Source organism: Pyxicephalus adspersus, chromosome 4 (assembly GCF_032062135.1).
Source record: "Pyxicephalus adspersus chromosome 4, UCB_Pads_2.0, whole genome shotgun sequence".
NCBI classification, from domain to species: domain Eukaryota; kingdom Metazoa; phylum Chordata; class Amphibia; order Anura; family Pyxicephalidae; genus Pyxicephalus; species Pyxicephalus adspersus.
Genome location: NC_092861.1, coordinates 95,724,187 through 95,741,517, shown reverse-complemented (window position 1 = coordinate 95,741,517; position 17,331 = coordinate 95,724,187). Strand labels below are relative to the sequence as shown.

Here is a 17,331-nt window from a genome sequence, read left to right as displayed (position 1 = left end):
GGTGAATGACCATTTAAGGCAACCATTCTCAACCAGGGTTTTGAGGAACTCCAGGGTTTCTTTCATAGGTTGCTAGGGTTGATTGACCTCCATTTGATGATACCTGCAGTGGCTAAAACCACTTGTTAGAGCCTGCTGCATTACTCTAATAACGTGTTAGGTGTCTATAAAAGTTTTAGGTGGTATTCTAGCCACCAGTGTAGGGGGTTTCTCAAGCCCTGAAGATGTTTTCAAGGACTGTCCTTTGTGAAAGGCTGATTTAGGATGTCATTGTTTTAAATCTTTCAAGATGTTCCATGTATGTTAGCAAATGAATACAGTATTTATATTAGTAATAACATACTGCTTTTTTGCTCCCAGTTCATCCTGTCTGAGTTATCAGATGATGAAGTATAAAGCACTTCATACCAAACTCAGAAAAATTAAATTTTCTTGAATCTTTTTCCTGGTTATGACAGATAGAAAATGTTTGCTGAGGTTGTATAGCAACAATAATAAGGCTTCACATAGGTTTGGCACTGCTTCCTGATACTTCTGACATGAGTGTTCCTATCCTATGTTTACTAAAACTGGATGTCTATAATAGGTGTTAGATTACCAAAACCCAGAATAAAAGTTCTTAAAGTATTAAACTGTGTATGTATAGTTCAATACAAATTTCGAGATATTGTCACTATTTTACACAGTTTACAAGCATAACGATTTGTAACAATCCTGTTAATGCGAAAATCATGTAACGAGTAATAAACATAAATCTCCTACAAGTAAGATATATCACCACAAAGGGTAGAAGAGAATTCAGTTATAGGTCTGCAGAAGCTCACAGGTGCAGCTACAAAACTTTCCGATGTTAATATATTCCGTCTTGGTTTTGGTAACTCCCTGGAGGATACCTTTAAATCCTGCTCATTTATAGTATTCAAACAATAGCTGCACCCAGTATTAACTGTACTATCACTTTAGAAGGGAAAATGCCTTTTGTCAGTTTAAGAGGATCACATTGTATTGTGATCATTGCAAATGATTACGGTGTTTGAGCAGGACCTTTAGTTTCACTCCAGAGGGCTGCTAAAACCAAGTGTGGTGCCTGGATTTGTCATGTACTAAATAAATCCTGGAAGATAACCGCATAACATAAATTACTTACTCTAAAGTATTCACTGAAATAAAGATAAGAATAACATAATGCAGCAGGAATCCAAAGCAGCTCTAACATGTTTCACACAGTTTTTGTCCATACAGTAATCCTAGCAGGAAATTTTAATCAATATAAATATTGATCTGCAAATGAAAGAATCATATTCATGTAGGACAAATAGGGTTTGCCATGGTTAACCATCTAGTGTCTATGTAGAATTTGTTTTTGCTGTATTGTTGAAAATATATGTTAATTGAAATAGTTTCAACTGGGCGACTCTCATCTTTTACCTATGAGCATTGGTTATTCAGGATCAATGCACTAAGTTCACAAGGTAATTTTGACATACCAGCTAACATTTGTGAGATCATAATAAATTTACTGACAGATGTATTTGACCTGCAAACACTGTTAAAAAAATTATTGAATGCTATAGGTCACTATCTTATGCATACTGACCAAAGCTCTTTTTGTTTAAAAATCACCCAAATTTACCATTTTTGTTCTTTAAGACAAGGTTTAATACCACCTTCTATAGAACTAATGTATTTCTCAGAACTGTAGTATACCTTGCAATACTTGTCCAATGTCCACATCAATTATTTATTTATAAATCAGAAAAGACAGGCAACACTTTATCCAACTTTCCTGAAAGCACTTAAAAAATTATACTTTTATTTTTACCTGACAGGTGCCAACATTAAATGCAATATATAGTGTACTTGTTATATAAACTAATCCCAAAACTTAACTTACACAAACTCAATGATTTGACTCTAAAACAACGTATCATTAAGTAACTAGAAATCAATATATACATACCAATATATTACCATTGATAAGTAGACCCTCCAAAATGTACTCATTGAATGAAATACAATATATTCAACACCTAACCTTAAATATTTGAAAAAAAAAATACAATTTGAAAAATCACAGATACTGTAGCAGAGATCTAAAATGATCAGACTGATTATAAAACAATTTATTTATAAAGCATGGATAGGGCCTTACAAAAAAAGACTGAATAGAAAATTAGCATATATTGGAAAGAATGTCTGACAGTGGAGTTTGAACACCTGGTAAAGAATTACTGTATGTCATGATGTATCTGGTCACGGACTGCACTGACAGTGCATTTCCAAGTTATTTTGTCACTGTGATGCAGGTGTTATAGACCATTGTAGACTATTGTTTTAGAATAGAACTTACAAATATGCTGCATTAAAGATTTCAAGAAAAGTTTATAAAATGGACAAAATAAATATGAACTGCACCCCATGTTCTTTGGGAACATTGAGGCAAAAATGTTCCTTATAAACATTTTGCATGGTTACAAGAAATGTAAAATAAATTGAACTAACGAAGGAGAGTATGAGCTTAGTGGTGGATAGACGATTATGCTGTCATTTTGTTATTGCTATGTTGTCATGGTAACCCTGCAGATACAGTGGGCATTGTGCATAAAATTGGAACTACTGACACAGCACCTAGGCTCAAGATTACATTTTTCTAATATTGGTTAAAAAAAGGCAAAGAAACAACTTGATTGCCACGGAACACTCCTGCCTTTTGCTCATATTACTATTGCGGTTGAGGATTTTAGGAAGGTTTGGTACACATGACTGTAGCAAAATTGTGATTTTTTTATGAATAGGTAATTTTAAAATACACATAAATGCAGAACAGTAATGTGGATGAAAGAAAACCACAATGAGCAATGAAAGACAGAGAAGTAATCCACAGCAAGTAATGTATTTTAGCCTCCTGTGCAGTTCATTTCTGTTCAGATTTATTTATCTAAAAGCGGTACATTGTCCTTCCATGAAAATGTATTTTACATGGTAGGCCTGTAATTCTTAGGCATAACTCACCGAAATATGTCCAATATTTAATAAATTTATTAATAAACTTCAAATAAAAAATACAAAAAATCTGTTAAAACAAGGGTACATAAATAAATAAAAAATACTGAAACCTGTAATATAACTAACTATACAGTAGCATATATAATTTATATGCTCCCTTGCATGCAGCGACGTCACTGGGAACTCCCGGGAAACGTCAGCGCACTCGCCAGGGGCCAGGTCGGACGAAGAGGACGCAGCCAGAGGTTGGCAGGACACTGGAGGACGCCGATGGAACAAGGTAAGTGTTTTTTTTTAATTTTTTTAGCTACCTCGATTGTGGCTCAGGATTACCGCTGTTTTTTTTTTACCACGAGCCACACTCGGGGTTACCGCTCGGAAGGATAAAGTGGTACTATAAATCCACATTAAAAATTGTACAGGGCATCAGACAGGGCGCTGTCCCTTCTGCAATATGTATTCTCACCTGCCTTCTCCAGTCTGGCCAATTAGGATTGGCCGAAGATTAGAGGGATGGTCGAAGCATCAGTTTATTATTTTCTGTTATTTGGATCATTATTTGTGTCACAGGATTGACAACTATCAGTAAATGTATAATTTGCTCTATGTAAAAACTGGCATTATAAAGTACAGTGGCCCAAAAGTAAAAAAAAAGACTAAACTAAAAGAAAAACAGTGTAATGGACAATGTATAAAATATTTTTTTAAATATAATACACTACACCACTCCCCCAGTGTTTACAATAGATTTCAAATATGAATGTGACTAAAAGATGAACTGTCAGTGATTGCCAACAGTAATCAGCCTGAATCAACAACAATGTTCCAAGAGCTATGTATATATAAAAGAAGAAAGATACCTAAAATGAGTAACACATTTCTTTCAGACATATATTGTAGACTAGATGCAAAGAAAAATAGTTGGGCCAACCATCATTAAGGTCTTTCACAGCTGAAGGGAATTTTAAGTGTAGTCTACATGTTTTTTTAATAAAGTTTTAATTTTTGTAGATTTTAAAGTTATAGATGTTTGTGATCCTGCAGATGCAGCCCTAGCCATTAAATGCATTGAGCAGTCCTATAAATATCTGTATAGTAATTCCTACAGCACTGATTACTCTAGAGCAGTGTTGTCCAACTTAAAAGGACCCAAGGGCCACATTTGTATCCACAGGCCAAGTGAAGAGCTGCATCTAAATACGAAAATACCCAAGACCCTTTCAATGCTGGAAAATTCCAAGGTGTATGATGGAAACTTTATATCTCATAATTAGAATGGCTGGGACCTAAACTTAAATTTTTAATTTTAATATATCTACAATGTTTTCACCTGTTCTTGTGTTTTTCAGTCCTTAAACTAATATTTTCAATAACCTATAATGTCAATTTGCTCAACTGGTCTGCCAGCTCCATTCAAAACCACTGAAGTGTCAGGCCAACAGACAGAGTAAAGTATCCATCCCAAACTGATTTTTTGAGCAGTCTGCACGGCTGATGTATGTGATGCTGCTGTATATCTGATCAGAGGCTTTTTTATATATTCGAGTTATATATGATTAGCATATATAACTTGAGTTATATATGATTAGCAATAGTCAACTAATATTTTAAAGGGGGGCCTTGTAGACTAAATGGCACTGTACTTATATGTATACAGATAAAACTAGTTGAAAATTATTGGCTTTTAGTTTAAATCTTTATATAATATTTTAAATAATGTAAGTGTTAATATACTATTTGGTTATGACCAAATTTAGTCCTGCATTAATACTGTAATGCAGGGGATGTATCATTTAGCAACAGGAATATGATGAGTAAACATCATTGGTCATCCGGCTATGGGGAATGAAGATGGATTACATTTACATACATGGACCCACAAAGTTAATCATGCTGGATTTACTTCTGGAGATATAAATAAACTTTATTTAAAAAAGCAATAAGTATGAGTTTGTGTTTTTATTTTAATAAAGCATGTTTTCAAGGTATAATTGCCTCCATGTTCATGGACAGAGCATTTCCTCACATCAGGTCCGTAAAAAAAAAGGAATAGGTAATAGTATTTATGTGCCCATCATGTGCACATCATTTATGTTGTCTAGCATTGTCCATGTCAAGCATGATGACTGGCATTTACATGCAGCAATCTCATATCTAATCACAGATTCACCTGGATGTGGTAATACTGCATAAAATCCTAAGTATATTCTTTGACTATACTTGATCAATACTATCTCCCAGGATTCCTGGTACTGTTATTGGCCATTGCAACCCTTCTGACCATACACCATAACCCTGCTGACCATACACCTAACCCTGCTGGCATTACACAAGGTAAGATAAACTTGAACAGCATCACTAGTTACAAAACTAAAATTCTAGAAGCTACAAATACCAGAAAACACGCTATAAGACTTGTACAGGTACTACAAATTTTGTCTACTCTTTTTATGGAAATTTCAATGCTCCTAGTCTGGAGTCTAGGATTGAGACATACTTGGGTCATAGGTTTATTTAGGTGCATACACAAGGGATGAATGAATGAGGGAATGAGGTTTTTCATAGGCAGCTGTTTATGTGCATAAATGGTGAAAATGTTTCCTAGTGTGGGTATAGTGTAGGGAATGTGGCTTTTACATCCCCCTTTCACATTGAGATTCCACCCTTGCAAGATGTTTAAAAATAGACCTCACATAGACTTTAGTAGTGCAATGCACAATATACCAGGTAATTGAAAACACAAACAAAAAATGAAAATACTAAATATGTGCAATACAAAGTGCTTGAAATAGAATGATCAAACAAAAGCATCTCTCTGCTAGAACTTACATAAGGTGACACAGTGCTATATTCTGAGCCAGAAAGATAATTTGTTTTCATAGCACCAACTGCTGTTTTAATGCAGTAGCGCATGCAAGTACAATTCTGGATTTCACACTGCCTTAATCTGTCCATAAGAAATTGGTGTACGAGTCATAAAATGCATGGAATGATTTTTCCTGCTTTAAGTTGTTCTCTTTTGGAAACAAATGTCACACTTAGAATTAAACATGTATGGGAAATCTCATTTTATGAAGTTTGTTGTGTTTGTGATATTTGCTATGGTAATAATCTTACATAATTAAAAGCATACAGTGTCTATTTGTTGAAAACTTTAAGATGCAATGTAATAGTTTTCTGTTTCTTCTACATATAGTAATACCATTTTCCTATTTAAATAGCCTTTTCTCCACTACTGTAATATTAGCTATCATATGTTTCAAGTAAACAGTTCAAGTTACAACCTGGGTATTTCACACAAAAAATATTATAAAAATGAGTGAAGCAGTAGCTACTAACAGTGGAAATAATATTTTGCCCTTCACCTCCTGTACCTGTTTTTTCTTGCAATTTCTTAGGTTGATGACAATGTCTCTTTAAAGAATTAGGATGTAATTTTTGTATTTAACTAAATGTGACACCTGTGCACCTGATTTAATCATGTAATAAAGTTTGGATTTTAGATTAGTAATAGGTTTATTCTAATAGTCCGCCATGTAGTTTCACCTTATTCTAAAACCTTTATATAACTTATTATAAAAGTACACTTTGATGTGTACACAGTGATGATGTGCACATTTTGTGTGCATTAAACAAGCAAACTAGCATATCTGACTACAGAAGACTTAAATTTAATTGACTGTAATTGGCTAGTAGTACTAGCATTCAATAAGTTCAATAATGCATTTGTCCTCTAATAGATTAACTACACTTTTAGTGAGATGCCAAAATGCATGCCACATCATGTATAAACGCTGGCTTACCAAGTATTCTGTTTTTTATGTCTATTCTTTTAGTCTTTAATTCTGGACATGAATGGGGCCCATCAAGAAAATACTCTGGTGTGAACTGGCCCATTGGAATTAATGGAAAAGGGATTTTCAAACAAAAGTCCATGTAGCCTAAGAGTGAGACAGCAGGTCAGAAGCAGTTAGCACCTCCACTATCTGTTCCTAGGGCAGATAGTAACAACAATTTTCAGACTGAAACAATGGCATTTTAGAAAATAGGGAAAACAAATTGTATGGATGTACATGAGAATTGTTCATTGGTATTTTATTTGTATTTAATCTCCTACAATGCATACCAATATAAAGATGTCTTTAAACTAAGCATTTCATGTCCATGAGCAAAATCAAGGTTTCAGGAAGCAAAGTTTAAAACAAAATTATTGATGATAATCAAGGAAAATATAAAAAAGGAAAGCCTTAGGTCAACTTTATATGACCTATATTTTACAATTTTTAAGGTACATGTATCTTAAGTTTTCCAAAGAGGCTGAAGCTCCATTACCAGCCAATGTTAAATAATATGAAGGAGATTTTTCTATAAAGGTACTTTGCTTAGTTAGTCAACATATTGGAGAATGCTTTTCAAATATTTTATATTTATTACCATCTGTAGCAGAAACTAAGACAGTTTTTAAAAAAAGCAAAATTTTACAATCTGGCAAAATATATGTAAATTAAACTTTTTCTTTTTGCGTTTTTTCTACTGAAAAAAGCTTTAAAACTGTTTTGAAGGGTTGATACATAGATGTTAATATTTCATTCTAATCGGTACAGATTTATGAAACTAAGTCATGGGATCATATTTCATCTTGATATTCTACTGTGCTCTAAACGTAAAAGAAAATTTAAAAAAAAAGATTTTTTTTTAAACCACCAAGTACTCTGACAAACTATATCAGGACTACAGCTGCCACAGAAGACCTGATATATAAACCCTATTTAATCTACACAGCCAAGCTTTCCTATAAAAAAATAATCATTTTAACAATAAACCGGCTTTAAAATGCAACCCTACATTAATCACAGATCCTTTTATTTTGTAAGAACAAATCTAAAGTTTGAATTAGGACTTGCTGTAGCTGACATTCAAAAATTGACATCTGCATTTTTACAAAGACCTATAAATGTACTTTTTTTTGCAGATTTGTATTTACAATAAAAAGAAGTCAACAGCATAACAGTGACAAGCAATTTATTGAAAGTCCAGTGAAAGGAAACAATGTACGTATAAATCATTGTATATTGTTGAAGCATTTTTAATTAAGAAAATTAAAGACATTTACTATTAAGATTGTTTTTCATCAGTATTTTGTCTTCAAGTAGAGCTAATTACATATTTATCTTAGATAATTTTAAATCTGTTGACATATTTGTTTCTGTTCTAGGTAATTACAAAGAGTTGGTAGCTTGGTCTAAATTAATCACCTTATGCAAAAGCTTCTGATTTTCATAGGAAACAGTATACATTTTTATAGGTTTAGGATAAGCTTTAAAAATAGTAGATTCTAAGTATTCTTTTAGATGGTCACTTAGCTGCAGAGGTATTACTATATCGAGCAAAAGACATTGGGCCTGATTTAATATTGCTCTCCAATGCTGGAGAAGATACACTTTCATCAGTGAACCTGGGTGATCCAGCAAACCTGGAATGGATTTATTAAAGTCATTTGCTAGCAAATGTTTTAATTACTAAATGTTTTTAATGGACCAGATCCATTTCAGATGTTTTGAATCACCCAGGTTCAATGTAAAAAAGGGTATCCTCTCCAGTATTGTTATTAACACTATTATTATTTTGAAGGAGTTCAGCAATGGAAACCTTAATCTCTGCACATGTTGTTTCCAATTGCTGCTGTCTGTTCTATTATTGAGTAAGTATATTCTCAAAAAAAAGGTGCAGACAGCAGAAAAATGTACACTTTGCACCAAGGCACAGCAAGAATGCAGCTAAGGTAAGTTAGCCACGGTCAGGGGGGTAGACAAACAGGGTAAGTATTATTTATGTGAAAGAATGAATATTCTTTAAGCATTCAGAGTGAGTATGTCTCATGTGTACAAACATTAGAGGGCTGTGGAGTAGACAGAAACAATGCAGTCGTTTTAATTACTAGATTTTAGATTTATATAGTTGTTGCCAAGAAATAAGCAGAAGAACCCCATAAATTTGGGTCACTTATTTAAATCCCACACTGTACAGCAGAAAACAGAGTGTTTAAATATTGTATATATTTACTGAATGAAGCACAAAAATAGTTGAGGCACAATTAATTTAGTATTTTTGTGAAATCAGTTGATAGACTATATAATAGAATAATTCTTATACATCTAAAAATTGACCACTCTTTTACTGATTAGAGATTAAGATGGATTAGCCATATCTACTGGTATATTACAGTTATATAAACCGTAATGTCTACAAGTTGATAGTTACATCACTGAGAACGACACTTTTTTTCTGAGTTCTATATATCTCACTCATATCTAAAAAGATTATGAAATATTTACTGTTGCTTTGCTTATAAAGTGAAGCTGAAATGACACCATCCACCATGGTATTGCAAAAATGCACTCATTTTATAAATATATGAACACCTAGAATAGCAACATCCCTTTGCCATTAGTTTCTACTTCTTAATTTTCACTGGAAACCTAAAATCAAGGAAAGAATAATGGGAATATAAGAGCAAGTTAAAGGCAAGAAGTAGAGCTGAGAGCCAGAGTAAAGTGAAAGGAGTCCACACAATATATGAAAGCTTTGAAGGTAATTGTTCCTGCTAACTTCATGTCAAGCTCAAATATGAGACTTGGATAGACTAAAAACCATTATCTTATCTAACATATAATTTACAATGTTACATTATTTAACTATTATTTATATACCAAATGTTGCCTTGAGATTGAGCAATCCCACGTGGTTCCTGGTTGCTGGTATTTTGCCAGCTTGGTCGCTCGCACCACAGTGTTGGTTTTTAAAGAACCAGCATCTGAACACATGACAGTTGGTGGCAGTGAGCTGTACAGTACTGCTCACTGGTTTTCCCGATTCATTCTCAATGGGGTTCCTGCTAAGAGAAGCTACTTGTAACGTCCCCAAGACAACAGTTCACTGGCATGAGGAAATGGTAACAGCACTGCAATCTCATGGCCAGTCTGAACATAGCCAAACTTTGGCAAAACAGCTAAAGGCTCATCTGCTTCTTTCAATAAAACACAGCATAAGGTCGGGTAACTACCATGCTTACTGCATAATTAAGGTTAACAGCATTTTACTAACCTTCTTTTGAGGTGTTTTTAAAGTGCAGGAAATTATTGCAATCAACATAAGTCCTAGAAGGCTGTCTTACCTGCCATATGATTTAGCATTTTTCTTATATCTGGTTCTGATAATTACATCCTTTTCTGGGAGGGTAAATGGCCTGTTTTTTTCTCTGCTGCATTAACTAACACATACATGTTTTTTCCCTCCTCCAGCCTATGACCGGAGAGTGAAAGGAGAAACACCAGACAGATAAGCTCATCTTTCTGTTACTCTGCTATCTTCTAGTCATCATGAGCCTTGTTAGCACAAGAAAACTGCAGCACAACCAATTGGCTCCTAGTGTTTTTTTCTCCTTCTAAACCTAAGCTTGTACACAAGAGGCTGATACCAAGGTAAATTCTGGTACTGTTCATTTGTAAAATTACACTGAATGCTGTATTAATGAATGCAATATCCAGGGTTTTATATGCTCCTGCAGTTTAGGTTTAACTTATGTTATATTAGACTACAATCAGACACTGATAAGGAAAACCATAGGAAATCAGTTGCTTAGAGTTTATATATATATTGACTAGCATCAAATTCCCACTATTTTATGTTTTAAAACTATTTATAGGTGTTTTACACTGTCCTCTTTGTAGAAATCCATCTTTGCATGGATTACAATTATGTTAGGGAGACTGTGCCAGACAGCAATGGATGGAATTAACTTTGCAGATTTTATAATTGCATAGTCAAATTACTGTGATATTAAAAAGCTTAGTATAAATTCTATCTTTTTTTCTGTGTATTGTCACAGGGAAAATGTGTGCTTTGTGAATTTAAAGAATTTAAAAAACACTTTCTGATGGTCTGCACATGTCTCATAAGTTCAAATCTTGCCTAACAAGTTTAATCTTGATATTTACATTAGAGTAAAAATGTAAATGATTTTTTAGAATCCAATTAACAATTTAATAGCATTAGATGAAATCATCACTAATTTTTCAGACGGCATTTTTTCTGCTTATAGGCACTATTTCTTCTGACTTACATACATCCCAAACACGTGAAAAAGGCATAAAAATGTAAAATGTGTTGTATTCTCCAAGAGGCATATGCACTTTTTATTATTTACTATTATTATTATTATTAATATTATTAATAAACATGATTTATATATCGCCAACATATTATGCGGCACTGTACATTAAATAGGGGGTGCAAATGACAGACGAATACAGACAGTGACACAGGAGGAGAGGACCCTGCTACGAAGAGCTTACAATCTAGTAGGTGGGGGAATTAACACACAATAGGAGGGGAGATATGTAGTGGTGGGAAGTAGTGATGGTTTTAAAAGCCAGAAGAAGATGAATAGGCAAGTTTAAAAAAATGGGTTTTGAGTGGTTTTTTAAATGAGCAGAAAGTAGGAGCAAGCTGAATAGGACGGGGAAGACCAAATTCTCTGGACGTTCCAGAGAATTGGGGCAGTTCTAGAAAAGTCTTGTAGCCATGCGTGTGATGAGGAAATCAGCTGTAGGTCGGAGGAGCGGAGAGAGCGGCTGGGGGAGTATTTTTACCAGGTCAGAAATATAAGTGGGACAAGAACAGTGTAAAGCTTTGAAGGCAAGGCACAGGTGATTGAATGTGATTTTAAGGTGAAATGGAAGCCAGTGTAGAGAACTGCAAAGAGATGCAGCAGAAGAGCAGTAGTGGTAAAGATGGATGAGTCTGGCTGCAGCATTCATAAAAGATTGTAGTGGAGAGAGTTGTGTTAGTGGAATACCAGAGAGAAGGAGGTTACAGTAGTCCAGACAAGAGATGATAAGAGCATATACAAGGAGTTTTGTGGTCTATGGGGACAGGTAGGAGAGATTTTGGAGATGTTGCGTAGATGAAAGTAACAGGACCTGGAAATGTTCTGAATATGGGGGGTAAATGAGAGGGCAGAATCAAAGGTGACGCCAAGAAAACATGTGTTAGGGGAGGGACAAATAACAGTGTTGTTAACAGTTAGAAATATGTGAGAGGAGATTTGGAATTGGTAGGGGGATGTTGATGAGTTCTGTTTTATCCAGTTTGGCTTTATTAGTGAAAAACTCTTTTTTATTATGGTTGTCCTTGAGTTATACACACAACCCAAAGCACCAGAATTTTGATTCAGACAATACATAACTGCATTCCCAAGGGCCTGTTTCACAAAGAAACAATAATAAAGTTAGCACCTTTCATACTAAAGTAATACGATTAACAATAATAAAACACAACATATAATTGCTTGTATAATAAACCTTTCATAACTTATTATTCAAGGCATGTCATGTGTGACCTTCTTACCTCAATGGGTATGCTGCAGGCAATTGCAATTGAATTACAACACCTCTTGATTTTATAGACAATTTTATGGCCTGGTAACATTGTAGTTTAAATTTTTGTGCACTATGAGTGTTTGCAAATTTTTAAGATAATATTTTATATTTGGAAATTGTAAGTTCCATAAAAAAATATTAAACAACCACTGATCTTTTACAATTTATTTAAAAAAATTGCATTTACATTTTACTTTTTCACAGATCTAGGTGCTAACTTTGTGAAGTCAAATTTGAAATGTGAGCACAAGGGGAAAATTTTTCATGTAGGTGTGAAACTTTTTGTCTGAAAAAAACAAGCAATTTTATCACACGTTGTAGAATGCAATATTAATAAAAATTATTACTTGATACCACCGTTTCAAGCTGCAAGACTGAAAAAGTGTAACCTTGGTATGGTTGAAAAGCATTTGTCAAAAATCTGGTAGTCTTTAAAATAAAATAAAAAAAAAAAAATATATATATATATATAATATGTATCTTGCTTGTCCTACCAGTATACTATCACAGATGCCCTACCAGTGACCCTGTTGTTCAGTACCAGCAATGACCCATATTATACCAGCTCAACCTTCTATCAAACAGGTACAACTCACTTTTAACAAACTTACTGCCTTTCTCAACCTTTTACCTCCAGAAGAATGTATATGTTAGCAAGGTTAGAAATCTGTGGTTACAGGAATAGGAAACACAATATATCTATAAGTATTTTATAACCAAAGTGTCCCATTTTGAATTAGTCAACTACAAATAGTAATACTGACCAAAAATAAACACAAACATACTACCTTACATTTATGGTCATTGGAAAAATATCTCCTTGAACTGGTTTTCAGTGAGAGAGGTTATCAACTTCCCTTGATGACTAGTAATATCTCCTTACATTGGTGGTCATATACAGTAAGATGTATATCAGTAAGGCAGATGGAGAAGACTGTATAAGTCCTGCAAAGATCATTCAGCCTGCCTGTCGGTTATCTGTTCTAATAGTGTACACTGAATCACAGCAAAAAAAGTATCTTACAATAATTGGTACGAAAATGATAATAAATGTATGCCTACTGAAATTACATTATAACTTTTACAAACCTGTTCACTGATTTTTAATTGGTATTATCTGGAGAAAAATAGGAGCCGCTCATGTTAAATCATATTTAAGGGAACAATTTTTTTGTAAATATTTAGAATTAATCCTCTGCACACTATTGGTGCTACAAGTTTCAGGGTTGCCATCATAACGCATTCTTTAATTTTTAGTAAATCACTAACCTGGAACAGGCAAGTCCATATCAGGTCCTGGCACAGATATAGTGAAGCAAGCATTTAAATGACAGTCCCCAGGTGCAAACTCCCTAAGAACAAGACAGTACTAACATATCCATATTTTTGTCCTGCTTTCTTCTAATGTCAATATTCTTGTTCTTTACTGATGTTGCACTACCCATGCCTGACCGTTGTGACAATTCCACAACAGCAAACAGCAATGAACAAGATATTTAAAATTTGGAAGGACATATCTGTGTTTAATTCATAGACTGCCAGCAAACAATGTTATAGTTGTATAGTAAATATATTCCAAGACTTTTGTACTTTGTTGCCACCAATGTAAGTGTCAGCAGGTGGGCATAAGTCTTTCAAATGTTTTCCATCCTTCGTGTGAAGGCATTGCATGGGAGACAAATCATGTGAAATCTACAAAGCTTATTCGTTTGCAGGAAAGTTCCGAAACACATCAGGGTAAACATCACTGGGGATTATCAGATTACATTCTAACTCTTCTTCATTGTGACTTGCCTCTTTCTCTTTGTATTCTGGCTCACAGCATGGCTGACCTTATTTCTGGTGATTAGCTCAACCTGCTGTGAGTCTTACTGAAAAGTAGTCGGAAGTAGGGAAAAAACAATATTTCTTTTTTTATTATGAATGTCCTTGATAAAACAAAGCAAATGTCAACATATACTGAAAAGATTATAACCACAATAAAACACTTGTGGTCATGAAATTAGAAAATATGATTTCTTTTCTATGCAAACCTTAACATTATTCATTACAAACTTCCAAACATTTCACTTAACCATAAGTTATACTCTAGGCAATTATCCATGAAAAGGAAAAAGGTCAAATATAAAGATATCATTGTACAACAAATATGGAATTTGGGCTGCCTATGAGCTATTTGCAAATGGCACATAATGCTTTGATTTACTGTTACCAATGAAAAGAATAATGGTAAAGCTAGAAATTCAGTCACTGGTCATTGCTTCCATCTGAGTTCCAAATATAATTGCTCTTTTGAATAACACAACCCTATCTGGATACAAATATTTACTGAAACAGCCTTTACCCTAATACTAATTACAGCCTTCAACTTTACATTCTAACACAAAACCTAACTCTTCAAAGAAAATGTTTTTAAAAGTATGAAGTGTTGGCATTGCTAACATTTTCTTGCAAAAAATATTGACTAACTGCCTATCATGCCCATACAAAGGTTTCTGTATATAAAGCACTGACAGGCATGCAAATTAAAGGTTGTAAGTTTTCCAAGGATTATGTTTATTCTAGGGCAAAGTCTAAAAGTATTAAAACCATAGATAGCCAGACAACTTGCAAATTCAAAAAGGGCGTCCTAAAGTTTGCATACAATTCACAAAGAAATCAGCAGGATTTGCTCCAAGCAACAGTAAATCACATTATTTGGGTAAAAATGTAACTATTTCTTTCTATGAATAAAGAACAACTTCTCATTAGGGCTTTAGACCTAGGCAAAGGCCACATGTCCTTTGGACACCCCGAACATTGTGTGTGTTGTATATCACTAGATACAAAATAGAGTAAGCTGATGAGTGAGCCTGATAGACCTGTAGAAAAAAATAATAATCTAAGGAACAATAATAGAGAAATAGTGATCAATGATCAACAATCACTGTATATCAATACTAAACCTGTTTATGTAACAAGCAAAATATATGTCTGCCCCTAATTACAATATTTAATATGACTACGAGGAAACTTTTATCAACCAAATAAATATACTTTTAATATATTATCTTGGAGCTTGGAATAGCAAAAAACAAACAAACATAGCACTTCAATATCCAGATCTTAGCACCGAAAACACTAACTCATAGTATGATTTATAATTAGGATTACCTACACCTACTAATAACAAAAGATGAAACTTTTTTTTTTTTGCTAGCTCTATCTTTCTGCATTGTGCTTAGTGATCTGTATCTATGTAACACGGTAGAAGCCTAAATAAGAAGATTTGTAAAAAAAGAACCGACAAACTATGAACTGAAAATAGCTCCCACTGTGTCCAGGTTGAGCACTTACCAAGATATTGCTGACATTTCTATAAAGTACAGTTCTGTACTTAACCAGAATACCTGTGATTGAACTACACATAGAAAAGTTATTCTCTTTCATTTCCACTTGAACATTTAGGCTGTTTTGTATTTAACAGCAGTAATAATTTCCCTCCAAGAGGAACAAAAAGGCTCTACCTAGTATTTCCTCCTTCCTCTTTACATTTAGTTAGCATGACAAAAATCCATCATGATTCCATTTCATAAAATATTCTCTAAACAGCAGGAAACAGGTTTTAAACAGAAAGGCATATTTTATACCTGTTTTTTCCTTTTTCTCACTTTCATATATAGTTACATATATAATTGAAAAGACAACATATATGGCTCTATTTATAAAAAAAAGTTGACATTCTCTCAAATATTCCTTTGTATGAATCTTCCTGGTCCAATGGCAGTAATTCTTTCCAACTAGGAAATGTCAGATTCCCTGTTTTATAAAAAGAGCCCACAGTGTTTTCAGGATAAGTACATCGCCAGAAACGTTTGTTCATTGTGATTAGGCCGTTGTGATTCATTGTGATAAGGCCCAGTACGCACAACTAGATCTGTGCCGAATGCTCAACCTGCAAAATCCAATCAGAATTCCAGGAAGTAATTGATTGAACTGAAGTAATTAGAATCATTGCAGGTATATTAAACCTTTCAATCGTTAGTTTAGACCTTTGTCTATGTACTCACAAATTGCATGTTCAACAAACCAAGCTTTCCTATACCCTAACCACTTTGCACTATGTTGTATGCTGCTAGATTAAAGAAAACCTGTCATGATAGATGGAATCTGAGATTTTTTACTTGATTTTTAAAAACTGGATTCTATGCTGACTTTCTGGCTTTATTATTTTGATATGCTGGTATAAAGGTGATCTGACTTTTCTCCTATATTCAAGTCATGTTTAGTGTCAATGACTATTAAATCAAAAGAGTCATCATCAAATACCAAGGCAATTAGTATTCTGAAGGAGATTAGCAATAGTAAACTCATGTACCTTAGATTACAGGTTTATGTAATACCTGCCATCTTTACCCTCCACCTTTACTGGTAGTTGATTTCTGCAAAATGACAGCTGTGTTTCAATAGGTTTACAGAATTTGTGATTGAGTACTCATTGTGTAATACATTTCTAGTGATTGTGGATGACTATACCCAGCCTGACTTAGTCCTGACTGGACCTAAACCTGTAATGATCAAGGGGAGATTGCTTTGCACTTTTTTGATATGATATTGGTATTGCTTATAGAAATTTTTACATACATTACATTTTCGTACACAAAAATCTATGGAGGTTTGTTGGAATATAGATTAATACCAACTCAGGAATTAGAGTGGATTCAAGTAGGTAAAAAAAATGCCTACTGTCATACCACCAATTGTTATCTGTGACACATTTGCTTATTCAAAAAACATCTACAGCCACCCTAGGATGTAAGATACATCTGAACAATACTGGGCTTGACATAAATCATTACATACCCCTCCACTCCCCAAGGTAAAAAAAAATCAAATCACTATTGTA

General features: G+C 33.9%; 1 protein-coding gene and 1 long non-coding RNA gene across 2 annotated transcripts in view; one reads left to right on the top strand and one right to left on the bottom strand.

The window, feature by feature from the left end:
- PACRG (parkin coregulated) overlaps positions 1-17,331 on the bottom strand; it is a 364,259-nt gene that overhangs the window by 13,664 nt on the left and 333,264 nt on the right. The gene's annotated exons all lie outside the window — the stretch shown is intronic.
- LOC140329035 (uncharacterized) overlaps positions 9,839-17,331 on the top strand; it is a 40,163-nt gene continuing 32,670 nt past the window's right edge. Inside the window, exons 1-2 of the long non-coding RNA XR_011920388.1 lie at positions 9,839-10,056; positions 10,308-10,487. This is a non-coding gene — a long non-coding RNA (uncharacterized lncRNA). The remainder of the gene's footprint in view (positions 10,057-10,307; positions 10,488-17,331) is intronic.